The following is a 19,563-nucleotide window of genomic DNA, read 5'->3' on the forward strand; positions in this document are numbered from 1 at the left end:
GATCTAGACATTGGAAATGGAAATATTATACAGTTGGAAAGTGTATTTTATTTGTCAGAGAGAGACTTTGCCTTGGGCCTTTCCCTCTAGAGGTAAGGAATTATTTAAGCTAATTTTTAATTTTTTAGAAGCCCACACTTGGTAGATTTCAAATGTTTAAAAGAATTGTTTGGGTTTGAAAACAGACTGGATATGATAAGGGGACTATTTTTTCTGTTTGTTGAGATAGGGTTTCTCTGTGTAGTATTGGCGGGCTTGGAACTCATTCTGTAGATCTGACTGGTTTTGAAAACACAGAGTCTCTGAGTGCTGGCAGTGAATGTGTGTGCCACCATTTCCACTTCCAAGCAGGACATCATTTTTTAAAAAAAGAATTATTTATTATGTATAGTGTTCTGCATGCAAGTATTTCTGAATGCCAGAAGAAGGCTCCAGCCCTCATTATAGCTGGTTGTGAGCCAACATGCAATTCCTGGGAGTTGAACATAGGACCTCTGTTTCCATTGTGGGACTTTTAAAACTGTGGGACATTGAAAGTTACTTATGTTTTTTAAAATATGTGTTTATTTTTTTATGTGCATTCTTGTTTTGCCTGAATGTTTATCTGTGTCAAAGTATTAGATCCCATGAAACTAAAGTTACAGACAGTTGTGAGCTGCCATGTTGGTGCTGGGACTTGAACCTGGGTCCTCAGGAAGAATAACCAGTGCTGATAAATGCTGAGCCATCTCTGAAGCCCCTACTTAGAATTTAATGTGAGATCTCAGGGATGAATGGGAAAGGAAAGGTAACTTTGTGGTGATGTATTTGTGTCAAGATGATATGGGGTCAATTGTGCTGGATGGTTTCCTAACAATTTGACACATCTGAGTCACGACCTCTAAAGTCATCTGAGAAGAGGGGACATCAATTAAAATAATGCCTTCAGCTCCTAAGACCACAGGGCCAGCTCTTCCACATGAACCAGGCATTGCTGGGTGAGGGGAGGGGGAGGAAGCAAGCTCATGCCCCTCCCTGCCATCACCAGACATATGGGTACTTGGGAGAGCATGTCCTGCGGCAATAGGAATGGGAAAACTATACCTGACTCCCAGTAGCTGCAACACTTGGGAGAGCAAACCCTATACTTCATGAGAAAATCACAATGTAGCCAACCTTGTTGGTGTGGTTGTTGAGGAGCCAGCTTAAAAATTGTGAGCATGGGAGATCTGTCCCAATTATGCATCTGTCTTGAGGTGGCATGGGTGGAGGGAGTTGCCCCCTCCCCCATGCCTATCAATATCTGGGACAAGTGATAGAGCTGGCTTTGTAGTCATAGCATGGGAGAGCTATACCTGAACCCCACCAGCGGCATCACTTGGGAGAGCAGGCCTTGGACCTCACCAGTGCAGCACAATGGATGCATCCTTGTTAGTGCAGGTGTGTGTAAGCCAGCCCCAAAGATGAAAACATGGAGCAGTTGTTCCCATTTGACATCTGGTAGACAAATCCTACAGCTTCCCAGGCCCAGACTGAAGGATATGACTTGGCCTGCCCCACTATTCACCACATCTATGATCTGCTGGAGCTTGTGATGGGACCTGGTCTGTAGATCTAAAGTCTTAAGATTTCTAAAACACAGGGCAACAAAAGGTTATCCAGGAGGATCCCTAGTGAGGGCCCATCATTGGTAAGATAGTGGAAACCAAAGGCCTCGAGCCAGACCAATGACTCTTTGCAATGAACACTTGAAAGTAAAGATAAATGCACAAAGGGGTTTACTGCATGTGTCACTGTCTCACACTGCAGCTTCCATGATGAGATTAAAACATTTTCCCTTATTTTATTTTATTCCATTTTCCCTTTTTTCTCTTACACACACACACATACACACACACACACACACACACACACACACACACACACACTATTTGAATGTACCAGGCAAATGAACAAAGTGGGTTTCCATGAAAATGAGGGAAGTGCATCATGGGACGTCCTGGGGCTTTAGCGACACATGGGGCAACATCTTCCTCTTTTGGGGACCCTGTGTGTATAAGAGTGTTTGCCAGTCTCCACCTTCTTTATGGATTATTATTTACTCTTGTCTTCCTGACTGATCTGGCTCACTCAGACATGGCTAAAAAAGTCCTGGTTCACATAGAGCCATCACACAGACCAGATCTCAACCTGAGTGCCAAGGGTTTTCTGTTGATTCCTCTGGAGTCCTGGATACAGAGAAGCCTCGACCTCAATGGCTGCAAATGGCCTTCCTGGATTGTAGGTCTTTTCCAGTCTGTATGAGTTGAAGGAATATGCACCAATTTAGCAAAAGGTGAAGGACTATGAGGAAGTGACAAGATAAAGGCTGACTGGATGTTTAGAGTAACACAGAGAAGTGAGTACAGAAACAGTGGGAGTAATTACATCTGGGCATTTGACACAGGGCACCATAATTCATAGAGAGTCTCCAGGTATTGACTGTAAATTGGTTGTATTGGTTGACATTTGGTGTTGGGTTATAAAATGAGGTCTTAAGTTGGCAATAACTAAGTGTGTAGCTCATTATGCAGTGATCTGGTATAGTATAATTTTTATGAATAGTTACATTGAATGTGAATAATTTGATTTTCTTCACAATAAAAACCTATAAGAACTCATTACAAATTGGGGAAATGTCTCAAGGGCTTCAGAAAAAAAACACTATACTGACACAAATTTGTTATACTGATGTCAAATTTATAAAATTTAAGAATATATACATGTAAAATGCTTGAATCTTTTCATCAGCATATGTAATTGACAGGATAGATACAACTTTTTTGGAATAGTCTAGGGTTCAAATTAATAAAATGTGTAAATGACCCAAGTGGAAGAATTTCCAAATTAGCATTTCATCAGCAAATGAAATCAATAACACAAAAGTAACAATGAATGTAAAAGAAGGACTGAACATGAAAGCTATATCTGAACATGAATAAGAGGATAGATGCAAAATTCATTTAGCCTAATATGATTACTTAAAGAAATAATAGCCTATGATATCAAATGGCAAATTATGACTTTTATGTGAGTATTCAGACAGTGAAGAACAATCATGCTTCAAAACTCTTTAATTTAAGAAATAGGGGAACTAGGTTTAAGGTTTGTTATTCTAGCATATGTTATAACCCTATTGTGATGAAGTGAGTTCCTTTCTGGTTTTAATAGTATTATGTAGCACTTGGGAACAAAGATGATGCCCAAGAGTGATGAATTAGAAGCCAAGATAGAGAGGACTTCCATAGCCACCATGACGAGCCTGACGCAGACACTACAGAACACCAGCATGCTAAAAGCCAGGAACTTGGCTTCATTGAATGTGTCAGGCAGATTCCTGGAACAAAAAGCCATAAGGTAGCTGCCTATTGCCAGTGTTCACAGGCATCCCGGGATGCAGTAGAAGGCAATAGCTGAGCTTTTGTTGCAAATGATGATGATGTGTCCATGTTCTGAAAGGACATCTTTGTCAATAAATGGAGGAGAGGTTGCCAGCCAGACTCCAGGGAGAACAACTTGCAGTAGGGTGCCGATGGGAATGATGAAATTGAGGGCCCTTGATATCAGCAGCCACCTCCTGATACTTCGTGAAGCAGTGATCTTGAAGTGTATAAGTACAGTGAGAGTTTTGGCCATTACAGTGGAAAGAGTCACAGTGAACAGAAGTCCAAATGTGTTCTACTGCAGGATACAGGTAACTGTGCTAGAATGGCCGATGTAAAGCAATGGGACAGAAAAATGAGAGGATGAGAATGATGAGCAGGACATAACTGAGATGCCGGTTATTGACCTTGACAATAGGAGTGTCTCGATGTTTCAGAAATACCCCAAGAATGACAGCTGTGAGTGAGGAAAAACCCAAGGACATGATGCTGAATATCTTCCGGAAGGGGTCTTCAAAGGCCAGAAATGTCACAGTCTTATGTTGGCAGTGGCTCTTCTCATTATTTGCATAGTGTGTTTCTGGACATTTCACACACTGATCCACATCTGGCAGAAGTGCATGTGATCATGAATGCATACTCAGGTTTCCCCTTTTATTCTAAATCACTTCCCTGCTCCAGAACTTTGCAATGTTATCTGACATCTCTTACTTTGTTTCACATAAAATGCAAAAGGATTAAACTCTATGATGATATTTTACTTGCGCTGAAATGTGATTTTATTTGTATGTTAATAAAGTTGTCTGGGGTTAGAGCTAATAGCAAGCCATAGTAGAAGTCTGGCAGTGGTTAACACATGCCCTTAACCCTGATCAAATGACAGGCAGATCTCTGTGTGTTCAAGGATACAGCCAGCATGGAGACAAGACACACGCCTTGAATCTCAATACCAACCATAGAGACCTGGAGGTCTATATAGACAGGCAGTGACGAGGAGGTCATGTGGTTGGGTTTACAACCAATAAGAAGGCAGAACAGAAAGTCAGTAAAAAGACAGATAGACATTAAGTAGGCCTCTTTCTCAGGGGAAGGACAGCAGCGGCAATGAAGGATAAGAAAGGGTTTTTAGTCTCAGCTCTTAGCTAGTGCTCTGGCATCTTGGGCTTTTAACACTGCATTTGGCTCTGTGTTTCTTATTTAATAAGACTGTTACATCTACAGTTGGTGCCCACATGGCAAGAATTCATTAAAAACTGCTTGGCTTGGTGGCCCAGCCTGGCCGGATTTCCCCCCTCAGCTGGCCTGGCTCCCCAGATCCGGCCAGCTGAGACCAGGCCCTAGGCCTGACTGACCATAGTTACAAGCGGTTACCCACATCTGGAGCTACTTGCAGCCATATTGATAACTCAAGCAACTCAGGTTTTTTTTTTTTTTTTTTTTTTTTTTTTTTTTTTTTTTTTTTTAAAGCAGGTGATAAGAACAACACAGTCCCTGCTGGAGCTACTGTTTGGTGCACTGTAGTTGCAGCAGCTACATGCAACTGCAGATAGAGCTGCTTTCAGCCAAAATGGCAACACATGTGGGCAGAGCTTAAGGAAGCCGGAGGCCAGGCTTGACTCGGCTCAAGGGGGAACAGGTGGCTGGATTTAAGCTTTTAGCCAAAACTCGTAGCTATTCTTTTTCTTTCTTTCTTTCTTTCTTTCTTTCTTTCTTTCTTTCTTTCTTTCTTTCTTTCTTCTCTTCTCTTCTCTTCTCTCTCTTTCTTTCTCTTCTCTCTCTCTCTCTCTCTCTCTCTCTCTCTCTCTCTCTCTCTGTTTCTTTGGATTCCCACCTTGGATGCTAGGTAGCTGTTTTGAAATTCTCTCGGATTTCTACTGTTCTACACAGACTAAGTAAGTCAATTAAGATAGCAGATATTTTAAAGAAAAAACTATTTAAAAGAGAATAAAAATTCCCACATTAAAAAATGGGTAATATGTGTACATTAGAAGAAAATTGAACTTTGTGTGATAAAATTTTAGGCAGTCTGAAAATGGAACAACTATATAAGAAGATTAATGTTGATGGGATTATGCATATTATTACTTTCCTTATCCTTATTTTACTATTTAAAAAGATAGTCAATTTAAGTGCCAGGATAAAAGCTTTAGAAAAACCTGTTAAACCTGTTAAAATGAATTATAGAGAAATTCAGATTCAGACAGCAGAAAATATGGAGAAATTGTTTCAGTATTGGATTATAAGGTTACAGAAAGAAAGCCTGTTTTCACACAATCACCCTTAATTTATCTGGTGACCATACAGCAGTACCTGGTCAAGTGAATGCACAAAATATTTGGACTCCAATTGAAATGTTAGATTTACAAAGGTTTAAGGAGGCAGTACTATCTTATGGCATGCATTCCCCATTTGTAAAGCAAATGTTAAACTACTGGTCAACTTATAGTAAGATTATACCACAGGACTGGAGAGAGTTGGTAAATGCTGTTCTGGAACCTGGGGCACAGCTGCAGTGGCAAATGTGGTTGAAAGAGGAAGCTAAAAACATAGAAAAAAATGAAGGGCTAGAGGTATACAAATCTTCCAGGATCAGCATGTTGGAGAAGGCCAATATGTGGCAATACAAACACAATGTTTATATGATAACCAAATCCTAATTCTGTGTCGAATGGCAGCATTGACTGCATGAGACATAGTTGAGGAACCAGAAAAGAAAATTGAGTCATTTACAAGGGATATACAGGGCCCAAAATAATCCTTCACGGATTTCTTCCAAAGACTGACTTCAGCAGTAAAGAGAATGGTCCCGAATTCAGAAGCTAGCAAGATAATAATTGAATCTTTGGCTTTTGAGAATGCAAATGCAGCATGCAAGAGAATAATCAGGCCTTTAAAGGCCAGATCTGCATCCATGTAAGATTGTATTAGAGACACGTTTATTGTTGAGGCTCATGACCATGATGATATGTGGATAGGAGAAGCAATTTCAAGAGTTTGAGGAATGTTAGATGGTTTGGATGTGGAAATCAAGGACACTGGAAAAGGGACTGTAAGCAGGGCATTCCTAGAAACAATGTTTCTTCAAGAAACAATGGCAACAGAATGCCTCTTCCTTATGGAGTATGCAGAAGTTGTGGTAAGGGAAACCAATGTAGTTCAACAAGAGACAGACTAGGTAATACTTTGCCTCAGTCTTTGGAAAAATCTCAGAGGAGCCTCAGGCAGGCCTCCACAGGAAATCCAGTTCAGAACTTTCCTGCAGTCATAGAGGAAACCCTACTCAGAGCAATTAAATAAACAAAATCCTATTGGAATAAACCAGCCTGCTCGGTCTGATGAAACAGCTGAGTAGAGAGAAAATAAAATTCATGGAGAAATCATAAAGAAAAATATTTTGGCAAACTTCTTTAAATGAACAAAGACCAAAATTAACATATAAATATAAATGGTGTTTTGTTGTCTGGTCTGGTAGACACAGGTGCTGATGTGACCACAATTGCACCAGAATTTTGGCATCAAACTTGGCCTCTTCAGGAGGTAAACATTCAACTGTTAGGAATTAGAATATTATATCAAGTGAAACAAAGTGCAAGATAGCTCCAATGTATAGGTCCAGAAGGACAGAGAGGAAAAGAAAAACCATATGTGGCTACCATAGCAATGAATCTGTGGGGTTGAGACCTGTTACAACAATGAAATACTCAGATTAACATCCTTCCAACCTCAGAAACAAATCATAAACTAGTACATGTTTCTGAGAGAAATATTAGAAGATATTATTCTAATGAGTGGTCACCAGTCATCCAGATTGTACAAGAACAGGCACAGCAACTGATGATCTTCCAAAGACACCAACAGCTCTGCCTTTAAAATGGTTAACAGAGAAGCCTGTATGGGTTCATCAATGGCTTTAACAACCAAGAAACTCCAGGCTTTAGAAGATCTGGTAGAAGAGCAGTTAAATGCTCAGCATATTAAAGAATTAAGAGAGCCCTTGGAATTCTCCTGTATTTGTTATTCAAAAGAAGTCTGGTAAATGGAGAGTGGTAACAGACCTTAGAGCAATTAACAAAGTAATTCCTTCAAAGGGCTCTCTACAATCTGGAATTCCTTTGCCTACTCTGTTACCAAAAAGATGGCTTCTTATAGTTATTGATTTAAAAGACTGTTTCTCTTAAATACCCTTACAAGAAAAAGACAGAGAAAGATTTTCCTTCATGGTGCCTACTTATGATAATTTTCAACAAGTTAAGAGATATCAATGGAGGGTCCTCCCACAGGAAATGTTGAATAGCTTAACCCTGTGCCAATATTTTGCACAACAGCCATTGGAAGTGATACTTTAAAAATTTCCTAAATCTATAATTTATCATTATATGGATGATATATTACTAGAAGACTCAAATGCAGATACTTTGGTAAGAACATTTGAAGAAGTAAAGACAATTTTGCCTTGTTGGGGTTTATAAATTGCTACTGAAAAGATAAAAAGAGGAAATTCTATTAATTATTTAGGATTAATATAGGTCTACAAAAATTAAACCCCAAAAGGTGCAAATTAGGAGAGATCGATTACAGACTCTTAATGACTTTCAGAGATTATTTGGACACATTTCTCATCTACAAACTATTGTTGGGACAAAAAATGATGAACTTAATAATTTGTTTAAAACCTTAGAAGGTGACAAGGACTTTGTCCAAGAGAATATTCACCTGAGGTTGAGAAAGAATTTGCCTTGGTAGAAGAAAGTACATGAAGGATATTTGGATTGTATCCATCCAAAGCTGGATTGTATTTTGCTTATTTTACCCTCTAGGCATTCTCTTACAGGAATATTAATGCAGAGGGAAGATATTATTTTGGAATGAATACTTTTTACCAAATAAACTGAATAAAAATTTAAAAACTTATGTTGAAAATAATCTCTGACTTGATTTTGAAAGAAAAATTGACATTGTCTATTGGTAGGAATAGACACAGCAGAAATTGTTTTACATTTAACTAAGGAGGACATTGAAAAAATATGGGCAGAAAGTGAACCTTGGCAAAAAGCTTGCAGTATTTTTTGGAGAAATTAACTGAAAATATCCCAAAATTGATAGAATTGATCTTATAAAGAGATATGATTGGATATTGCCTCGAATTGTACAGTGAAAACCCATATCTGGAGTTCATACATTTTATACGAAATGCCAAAAAACAAGGAAAGGCAGATTACAAATCAGAAAATTTAAGTAAAGTGGTTTGAAGTCCTTATAATTCAGTTCAAAAATTGGAATTTTATGCTATTCTGTTTATATTAATGGATTTTACAATATAAAGCTTATTATAGGTATACCACATAATCCTACAGGCCAAGCAGTTATAGAAAGATCAAACAGAACTCTAAAGAATAGGCTAAGTAAACAGAAAGAGGTAGCAAAAAAAAAAAACAGAAATAGACTGCATAATGCTCTGTTAACTTTGAATTTTCTCAATGCCAATGAGAAAGGAGCAACAGATGCACAGAGACATTGGATAATATAAAAAACTACAGTATTAAATCAGCCTATATATTTAAGCATAGGCTGACCTCAGAATGAAAACTAAGACATGTGTTACCTTTGCATGAAGTTTTGCTTTGGTTTCTATAGGAGAAGATAAACTATGGATAACATCAAAATTGATAGTGTTTCGATTTGAGGAGGTGATTGTTCATCAACCAGCATGAACAACCAATTTAAACTAACTTATACCAGTAACACATGCCTTTTCATTTAATCAGATAATAACTTGCTGAAAGGGAACCTCCCCAAAATTAGTCTTAGGGAAAGGTTGTTGTTTTTTACTTTTAGGAGAATGAAGACTAAGGAATCAGAAAACACTGGACAAATGAGACAACTGAAGAAAAAGGGCAAATCTTCTGTCCCAGGAAAAACAGTAAAATGACCTGTTGGTATATCATCTACAAAATTTCATAAGTTTTCCTAAATGTTTGCTTCTGCTCTTCTCTAAAGACATTTAACACTATTGGTCTTCTTGTAGTGCCAGTTCAATTAAAATTTAAAGCTGGCTCTGGAATTGGAGAAGGACTCTCTCCTTCTTTAATCGCAAGCATGTTGTTAAAAGGAAAATGCAAACACTCTCCTTCTTTAATCGCAAGCATATTGTTAAAAGGAAAATGCCAGAAGAAAGAGCCATCTTCTGATATGAGACAGGAGAAAAACCAAATCAATTAAGGTACTATTCTATTACTACTAATCTCATTTCTTTGATTCTATTCTGATTCTTTACATTTTTTCTTAAAGTATGAATTTTATATCAAAATTGACAATATATATATATATATATATATATATATATATATATATATTAAACTTTGTTAAGATATCAATGGCCATATAGAGTACATACATTTCTAGAAGAAAAGGCTTTAATTAGCTGCTTATACATGTTTTTGTGTTTGAATCTTTATCAGTTTTCTGCAGGAAATCACAGCCAGGCCTAACATCAACTGATGTCTCCAGGAAGAAGATGGTGCCCCACAACAACAATTATTCCATGTGGACAATAATAATATCACTAAGCTGACAAACATCATATACAGATCAGCTTTGGACTACAAAGTGCTCAGAGCAATTTTGAGATGGCTAGCAGAGATAATCCAGTTTCAAACATTACTTGAATAAGAACTCGAGATAAGCCCTGAACTTTGGCATTATTCTCAGACTGGACAACAAAGGATATAGCTACATTTTCTAGAATTTGACAATTAACCCAATTTTTTTGCTTTTCAGAAAAAGATACCTTTGCCCATATCCACCAGGAAGCAATTTTATTATTATGATGCCCACATTCCCAAAGATGTGGTGTGAGGCACGTGGTTCTTTTGTCTTTTAGTGGGTTTGGGTCTGTGATAATTTTTATTGTTTACTAGGGTTGGTTACAAGTTGTTGTTAAGGGTTAGAAAAAGGGCTAAGCAAGGAGATTAGATTTAAGTTTCTTGTCTTAAAAAAGATACATACAAATGATAGAATAGAGGGTAGATTATTGAATCTACTTGGAAAAGTAAAGAGAAGATATAGATATGATATAGATAAAAAGAAAGATTATTTAATCTACTATTAAAAAACAATTACTAGTTTTAAATACTTTACATTGGATTGGATTTTTGTGTATTGAATACAAATTATATATATATATATATATATATATATATGTTATATATATAGAGAGAGATTGATATTGTCAGAAAATGTTATATGTATATTTCTAATCTTGTTCAAGATATTGTACTTATACCATTCATTTAACAATGTAATACAATTTGCTGATCCTTGAATGTTATTATTACCAACTATTAGAATACAAAGAAATGAAAGTTAGTAGTTAGACATTGTAATTGAACTTGTAGTCATATTAGATGTGTTTTCAAGATTGAGCCGATATATTCCAGATAGACAGGTCATATCAAACTCTTCATAGATCTATAGAATATGGCACTTAAAACATTTTAATAACTTAGAAAATTTTTCTTTATTTTTTGATATGACTATGAGATATGTCGGCTCCTAGCAGTACCAATCTACTTCAGGGAAAATATGGGCATTGAAGAAACTGCATATGGAGTTAACTTTCATTCTCGCAAAAGTTAGCCACTGGACAACAAAGTATGCTCAAATCAACTGCTGACAAACAGGACAAAATGGACAGACAGGACATGAAACAAAGGTCTACCAAATCCTGCCATGATAAGTGTGGTTGTAGCTTTAGCAACAGACATCCTCTGAGGTCGGGACAATATGGTACCATCTCTGAAGTGTCCATTGCAATTTGGAAAAGGTACAGTGCCCTTTACTTCGAAGGCAGCTGAACTGGCAGTGGACTCATGCCTTCTGATGTGCAGTGGAAGAGCAGCTGAAACAGTTGTTCCTGAAGAGTAACTTTTAATAGAGCAATGTGTACAAGAATGGGATGCTGAGATGAAGCCACACACACACAACCAAGAAGAATGGACACCTGAATTTAAAAAAAAAATCAATAATTACCAGAATTTAAACTCCTGAATCATGGCCTGACGCTAGTGAAATTCAGGTATTTCTGGTACATGGACTGCTCTCACAAAATGTGAGGTCAAACTGGTAACATTGTGTACATCCTACTTCACAAATGAGTCTGTCAGACAGGTTGAAGATGATGCTCCAACACTGTGGAGAAACCTCTGGTGATTGTCCAGGCAACTGGCTGTTTCTGTCAACTCACATTTTTTTGGAAGCTGCTTGCGTACACTTCCTGTTTTTATTTTTGTTAGGTAATATTTCCTTCTTGGATCTCTGATAGAGCTGAAGATTAGACAGTTATAGTTAAAGTTTAGATAGTTATATTTTTCCTTGTTAAGAATTTTAGAAAAGGAACTCACTAAAGAGTAAGTGTGTAAATTTGAAAGACGTTATAAGATAGTTCTGTTAGTAATATAAGTTAGGATAGAAAGTGAATCAGGTACATGTTGAACTTACCAAAATAGGATGGATAATGGAATTATTTTCTCTGAATTTGTCAAATGCAAATTACAATTGGAATATGATTTATGCTTATGGATTTTTCTGCTATATTTTCAATATATTAATAATGTCCATATTTCTATACACCTTTTTATTTCTGATATATATTTAATTCTCTTTATATCATCGCATTACCATTCACACTCCCTATATAATACATTCTGATCATGATTTTGCACTACCCCAAATCTTCTTAGATGCTCCCCACCACCATTCCTGCCCAAATCCACATGCTGTCTTTCTCTCTTTCTTTAAAAAAAGAAAATCACAACAAACCCAACAAAACAACAATTAAATAACCTCGCTCTCTCACACATGCCACCCACAAACCTCAAAAGCACAAAACACAAAGTTGTGAATCAAAATATTATGGAAAAATACAACAAGACCAGAAGAAAATACATGAAGAAAAATAACAGCCCAGAACATTACCATATCTCCTTGGATCCATATTCTGGCCCCAAACTCTGGCACTATAATGGACTCTAGGCTGGTCCTATGGATCTCAGTCTTCCCAAAAGCTCCAGGCTGCACTGTACCCTAGGGCTCCATATTCCAGCTCACAACATCAGAAGAAGACTTCTGTTTTACAGAAGGCCAGGTTGATACTAGGGACCCTAATATCCCCTTCACTTGGATCCACATTCCAGCAAACAGTTCTGGAAGGTCATAGGAACACCAGGTAAGTCTCTGCCCACTGCTGGCTAACACTCATTGAAGCATGCCCAACATAAACCAGCAGCACCACGTCTCTTGGGCTCCATATACCAACCCACACCTGTGGCACATTTACTGGATGACAGGTTTATCATAGGGACCCCAGATAGGATGCTATACCACCTCCATTTGCACCTAACACTTCTTAAATCCTGCTCTACAGGCCCAGACTGTATTCCCTCCCCTGGGCTCCATATTTCTACCCACACATTAGGCTGAAGAATTCTGTTTTACCTCAGGCCAGGCTGGTTCTAGAGACCCAGAGAAAGACACTGCTCACTGCTATCCAACACTCACAAAAGCTGGTCCAACAGCCCTCCACTGCACACCACCTGCACTTCCTATCCCAGCCCACAACTTCTGCAGAAAACTTCTGCTTTACTGGAGCCTATGCTGTATGAGGAACACCAGACACTAAGCAGATTCCCATAATACAAGAGGCCACACAGGTTATTGCAACCAGAGAGGCCAATGTGGCATCCAAATATAAGAGGTCTTGCAGGTCACAAAGCCCCACTGGCGATACCTAATGGACCTATAAACTGCCTATTCACCAGAATCCCTGACCACTTGGGCCAGAAGAACAAAGAGGAAACAGAAACCAAAAAACAAAAAACACCCATTCAACAAAGACAAAGTCAGGAATAAACATATAGATGTATAACTAATGCAAACCTAGATGCCTCAATGCAAATGTAAGAATACAATCAACAACAGAAAGGGCAATATGGCACCACCACAGCCCAGCTACCCTATAACAGAAAGACCTGAACATTTCAACAGTGCTGAAGCACAAGAAAGCAACCTTAATGAAGGTTTATGAACATACAACTTTATGAAGATGATAGAGGGAATGAAAAAAATCCCTTGATGAAATTTAGGAAATGACAAACAAAAAATTGGAGGAATAGATAAATTCCTTAAAGAATGCCAAGGAATCCAGGAAAATACAAACAAACAGGTGAAGGAAACTGTTTAAGACCTGAAAATTTAAAGACAAGCAATAAAGAAAAAACTGTTGGAGGGAATTATGATAATCGAAAATCTGGGTAAGTGAACAGGAAGTACAAATGCAAGCATCACCAACAGAATTCAAGAGATGTAAGAGAGAATTTCAAGTGTTACAGATACAATAGAAGATACAGATTCATTGGTCAAAGGAAATGTTAAATCTAAAAATTCCTTAACACAAAACTTCCAGGAAATATGGGAATCTATGAAAAGACCAAGCTAAGAATACTAAGAATAGAAGGAGAATACCAGATTAAATGGTCAGAAAATAAATTCAATAAATTCATAGAAGAAAAATTTCCTAACCTAAAGAGGACATGTCTATACAGGTACAAGAAGCTAACAGAACACCAGAGAGATTGGACCAGGAAAAAATGTCCCAAAGCCACTTAATAATCAAAACACTGAACATACAGAACAATGTTCTAATACAACTAGTATAAGCTGAAAAGGAAAAAATTGTATTACATAAAGGCAGTGAGGTAACTCAGACTCAAAAGTCAAGCGTGGTGTGTACTCACTTATAAGTGGATGTGTGAGAAGCAATGGCCAGACTGCAACAAAACCTATTTAGAAGAGACAGTGAAGTATACTTTGTACTCATTAAATGAAAAATACAACAACAGGGTATTTCAATGCTAATCTTGTACACATCAAATACAGGAGTCCCCAGCTTTACTAATGAAAGAGTCTTAGATTTAAAGCACAGATCAATCCCAGCACAGAGATGGTGGGTCATTTCAATACCCCAGCTTCAGCAACAGACAGGTAATATGAAAAAAAAAGTATATAGAGAAATTCTGAAGGTAAATGACATCATAAGTCAGTTTTAACTCTATATTTTACACACCCCATGGACTTGTAAACCTCTAGATAGAAGACATATTTACAGAAAGTACTCTTTGTCCACTATGCACACAGCAGCCTTAAATAACCCATCAACATGAAACAATACTTTCAAAATATCCTCAAAATATGAGCATTCTGTCTCAGAAACCTTTTATTTTCTAACAACCAAAAGAATATGAAGCTCAAAATTTTGAGCAGACAATTTAAATACGAAATATATCAGTTTAAAAGGATTTTTTTACATATACAGAGCCGGATGATGTCAATAGGAACTCCCTTATATTTATATGCACTAAATACAAATCATTGCAAAACTAAATGGGATGATGGTTCTCCATCTCATTGTGAGAACACAGGCTTAGAGCTTGGCATTTTGTTCTCCTGGGAACCAAGGTTCAAAAACACTGTGGACAACTCAAGAGGGGTATATATCTTCCCCAAATATTATTACATATGAATTTTTTCACTAAAAAGTATTTACAATCTATGTTGTTTTAATAGTTCTAATAAAGTAAGAGCATCTAAAAAGATATTTCTCAAAGAGTACTCAATATATGTATTTGCATGTTCCAGAATTTCTGTGTAGACCATGTTTGCCTTGAAAACATAAGGTTCACCTGCCTGTGCCTCACAAATGCTCAGATTATTGGCATGCACCACCATGATACCCAGTAAGATGCTTGGTTCTAATAAAACATGGCTTGTTATAAAATGGATAATTAATATGATTAAAATTGAAAATTAAGACATGTTAATTTCCATAGTTTAATCACTGCAGATATTTATACGTGATGAATTATCATCCTCTATCCCCTAGATAGCGATGTCATGATGATAAATGAACATTTATAAATATTACTGATAACTATGACAATGCAAAACTTAAAGAAAATAGCTTTAGAGTTAAGTATGAAAGCTGTGCGATTCCTGAAAAATAGTTTTGTAAACTGATAAATATACCTTGTACAACTAAAAGTTTGTGTTATTTTATACCTTCAGTGTGACATAATATAAATATTAAAATAACTAATACCTTGTCAAAATTGTTTCAAACAGCCAGTGAGCAGATATTTATATCTTTTAATTACTAAAAAGTATAAATTGAAATATATCCCCAGTAAAATAGAATAAAAATCTTAAAATCTGAGTTTTCATATTCTTCTAATACATAAATTGTTTCAAGTTATTAATATGCAAATGCACAGATAATTGAGACAATGCAACTTGAATATACTAAGTCAGTCATATTTTTAAGTTAGTGTTAAGGAAAAGCACTCTAACAAAGTGGGAAACTGTCATTACTACTTTGCAGGGAAACTAATCACCATGCATAAAGATTCTATTAGTGTACATCAACATGTGCTCATGTAGATTAATCTGCTTTAATCTGATGGTAGACACATATTGTATCTACTAGACATTATTCACTACCTGTCAACTATTCATTTATTATCTTCTTAATTTTGACAAGAAAGTAAAATCCAATTAGAAAATTAGATGACACAAAATTAGTGTCTTATAAAATAATGCTAGCTCTATAACTTATGGTGGTTTGTAGTTATGGTAATTAAGAGAAATATACTTATTCAGCCACAGTGAGGAAATTTAACTGGAGAATGACAGAACAATCTCTCTTTTAAATTATACACATAGTTCATCTCAGCTATATATTTTTTTATCAAAAGCATGAAAGCAGTTGTGAATGTTGAAGTGTATATGCTTGCATTGTCTCATTCTCTATTTATAGTATAAATTGAACATGGATTGTCTAAATCAAATATGTTAAATGCTTATAGCTTTTATATGTTTATTTTAGTTTCTTTCTGACTTCATAAGATATCAAATCACATTGACAAAGCACTCTCTTCTTGTACATATTAGACAAGCCAGTCACAGAGAGCTGATGTAATTACATGTGTGATCTTTGCAGGCATTGGGTTTCTGTTGTACAACCTCAAGAGGGACTCAGGTTGATGGAGAGTTGTGCCTGAGCTGCTTAGATTGGAGATCAGAGGTGAAGAGGAGGAACAGGGAGGAACAGGGACACTATCTGCCTTAAAGCAGAGGAGTCTCCTAGCATGCAACATCCATTGTCTGGTAGACCATACAGCACAGTAACCTTACATGAAGTAAGCAATGTTCCCTGGAGCCAGTTGACTATAGAATATTTTATCGAGATGCCAATTTTTTAAATCTTCCCAGCTACCATTGGTATGTCCATTTCACAATAAACCTATTACAATATCCTTTATGTCAAATGACATTTCACACTTGAACATTATCCCCTTCCACTGCTGAACTCACCACTAAACTCAATAGCCATATTTCAGCAGACATAGTAATGTCACATGGACAACAATCCATCTGTCCTATATTTGTTTCAGGTGGGTTAACATCCATTGCCTCCAACTTAATTCCTGAATATACATATCCATGTTGCCTTTGTTGAGTTCAGACTTGAGTGTAAGCTGCACTTCTCATTTTCTGACACTTATTATATGGTTACCTCCAGGTATGGGCATGTCAACCTAGGATAAAATATACTTGACTTCTTTCAAATCCTAACATACATGATGGTTTCTCTTTAGTAGGACCAAAGATGCTTGTGCAGATTAGTCTGACAGTATGCCTTAATCTTGCATCTTTGAGAATGCCTAGAAACATCTTTCAGAGGTCCAATCACAGTCAATGTGTGCACAGAAACACACTCATAATAATGAACAAAATACACATTGGATAAATTATATGTGCAGCATACAGGTGAACATGATACATTATTAGATAATACAAATATTAAATGTCAGATGAAGGATCTGAAACAGATGAAGGCATTTCTAATGCATAGAGTAGTTTCCAGTGCCTAATTCCTATATTCCCTCTCTGAAATCTTCTCCAGCAAACTGAGACAGTATTTGTCACAACAGCCTCACACAAGGAAATTGCTAGTAACTAACTTTAGTGACATCATTCCTTCTCACAGGAGTGTGTGCTGCCTGCTAGAAACCCCTCAAATATTCTATACATCTTCTATTATATAATCTTTCTCTTGCAGAAGTAATATTTCAAGCATCAAAATCCCAAGGAGATATAGGCATGACAGAGAATATGGGGGAAATTCCTTATGTCTACAACAGAAAAGAGGAAGAATAAAACCCAAATTCCTTCTTCTATTTGAAAATACCAGAAGAGTCACTAGGAAATATCTTAATGGGATAGAGATTGAATGATGTTACAGTCTGTACTTCACCTAGGGCATATCAATGCCAAACCTTGAAAAGGAACAAATGAATAAAAGACTTACTCATTCATAACATCTCTGTTAAATTTAGTCATTAACCAATCAATTGTTTTGTTGAGTGGGTAGACAGCATAAGCTGGGAAAAATCTAACAATCACCACATTTCCTTCACCAGTTAAATGGTAGTTCATTATGACTCAGCACTCACTGATGCTTCTGTAGCAGCACTCAAAAATAGGAATCTGCAGAAAGCAATATGTAAAAATCCAAGAGCACAGCATATTAACAAAGTATCTACCCACCCATGAGTATGGTAAAGTGGATTCTGCAGGGTCCAGTATGTATATACAAAGCTTGTGTGTGTAAGTATTTGTTTATAATTTTATTGGTGACTGGAGTTATCCCTTGAACCATCCCAAGTTCTTTCTAAATGGATTCTTCACTCTGCTGTGGAATTACCCAATAATTACTTCCATCAGGCATTGAATCTGGGGCCTTGATTTCAGAAAAACAAACAGTATGCATAAAAATATTTTTTAGGATCTTCTCCAGCCACAATCAGTATGATTTCATCCAAGACCATAGAAAACCAGTCCCAAGACATGAAATCCTCTTTGTGGATTTGGCACATTCAGCGCCAAATGTAGATGTAACCGTCTTGTTAAATAAGAAACACAGAACCATTGCAGAGATGGAAGCCCAAGAGGTCAGAGCAATAGCTAAGAGCTAAAAACCTTACCCTTCACTGCCACAGCTGCCCTCCTCAGCAAGAGACCTCCTTCCTGTGTTTGTCCTTTTTATTGAATTTCTATTCTGCCTTATCATTGGATGTTAACCCAACCACATGACCTCCTCATCACTGCCTGTCTGCACAGACCTCCATGTCTTCTATGGTTGGTATTGAGATTAAAGGTGTGTGTCTCCATGTTGACTGTATCCTTGAACACACAGAGAACTACCTAGCTCTGCCTCCCAAGTGTTGAGATTAAAGGTGTGCACCACCACTGCCCAGCTTCTGCTATGGCTTGCTATTAGCTCTGATTCCAGGCTACTTTATTTATTAACATATAAATAAAATCACATTTCAGTAGAAATAAAATATTACCATATTTCCCCTTTTCTATTTTAATAAAAAGAAAAAAGGAAAAAGTTATAACTAATATAAGAAAAACTCTCTACAAAAAATACAATAACTACATACCATATATACAAGCAATAAATACATAAAAAATGTCTAGTCCATTTGTATTTGACAAATTCAGAAAAAAAATTCCATTATCTATCCTATTTTGGTAAATCCAACATGTACCTAATTCACGTTTTATCCTAACTATTCTTCAACTATGACTAACTTATCTTCAATTATAACTAACTAATCTTCAACTCTCTCAGAGACCCAAGAAGGTAATAATATTACCTAACAAAAATAAAAACAGGAAGTGTATGTAAGCCACTTCAAGAAAAAGTGTGAGTTGAAAAACAGCCAGCTGCCTGGACAGTCACCTGAGGTTTCTCCACAGTGTTGGGGCATCATCTTCAACCTATAGGCTTAGCATATCTGACAGACTCATTTGTGAAATAGGATGTACACAAGGTCAACAGTTTGACCTCACATTTTGTGAGAGCAGTCCATGTACCAGAATGACCTGAATTCCACTACTGTCATGTCATGATTCAGGATTTTAAATTCTCAAAATTGTTGATGTTGTTTGAATTCAGCTGTTCATTCTTCTTATGTGTGTGTGTGGCTTCATCTTGGCATCCTATTCTTCTCCACATCCCTCTATTAAATGTCAGTCTACTATT

At 36.8% G+C, this 19,563-nt stretch overlaps 1 pseudogene; it reads right to left on the reverse strand.

Annotated features, from left to right (window-relative positions):
* The window catches only part of LOC114685600, a 71,538-nt pseudogene extending 53,500 nt beyond the window's left edge, over window positions 1-18,038 (reverse strand).
* Between the last annotated feature and the right edge of the window lie 1,525 nt (window positions 18,039-19,563).

Source organism: Peromyscus leucopus, unplaced genomic scaffold, assembly GCF_004664715.2.
Source record: "Peromyscus leucopus breed LL Stock unplaced genomic scaffold, UCI_PerLeu_2.1 scaffold_1098, whole genome shotgun sequence".
NCBI lineage: Eukaryota > Metazoa > Chordata > Mammalia > Rodentia > Cricetidae > Peromyscus > Peromyscus leucopus.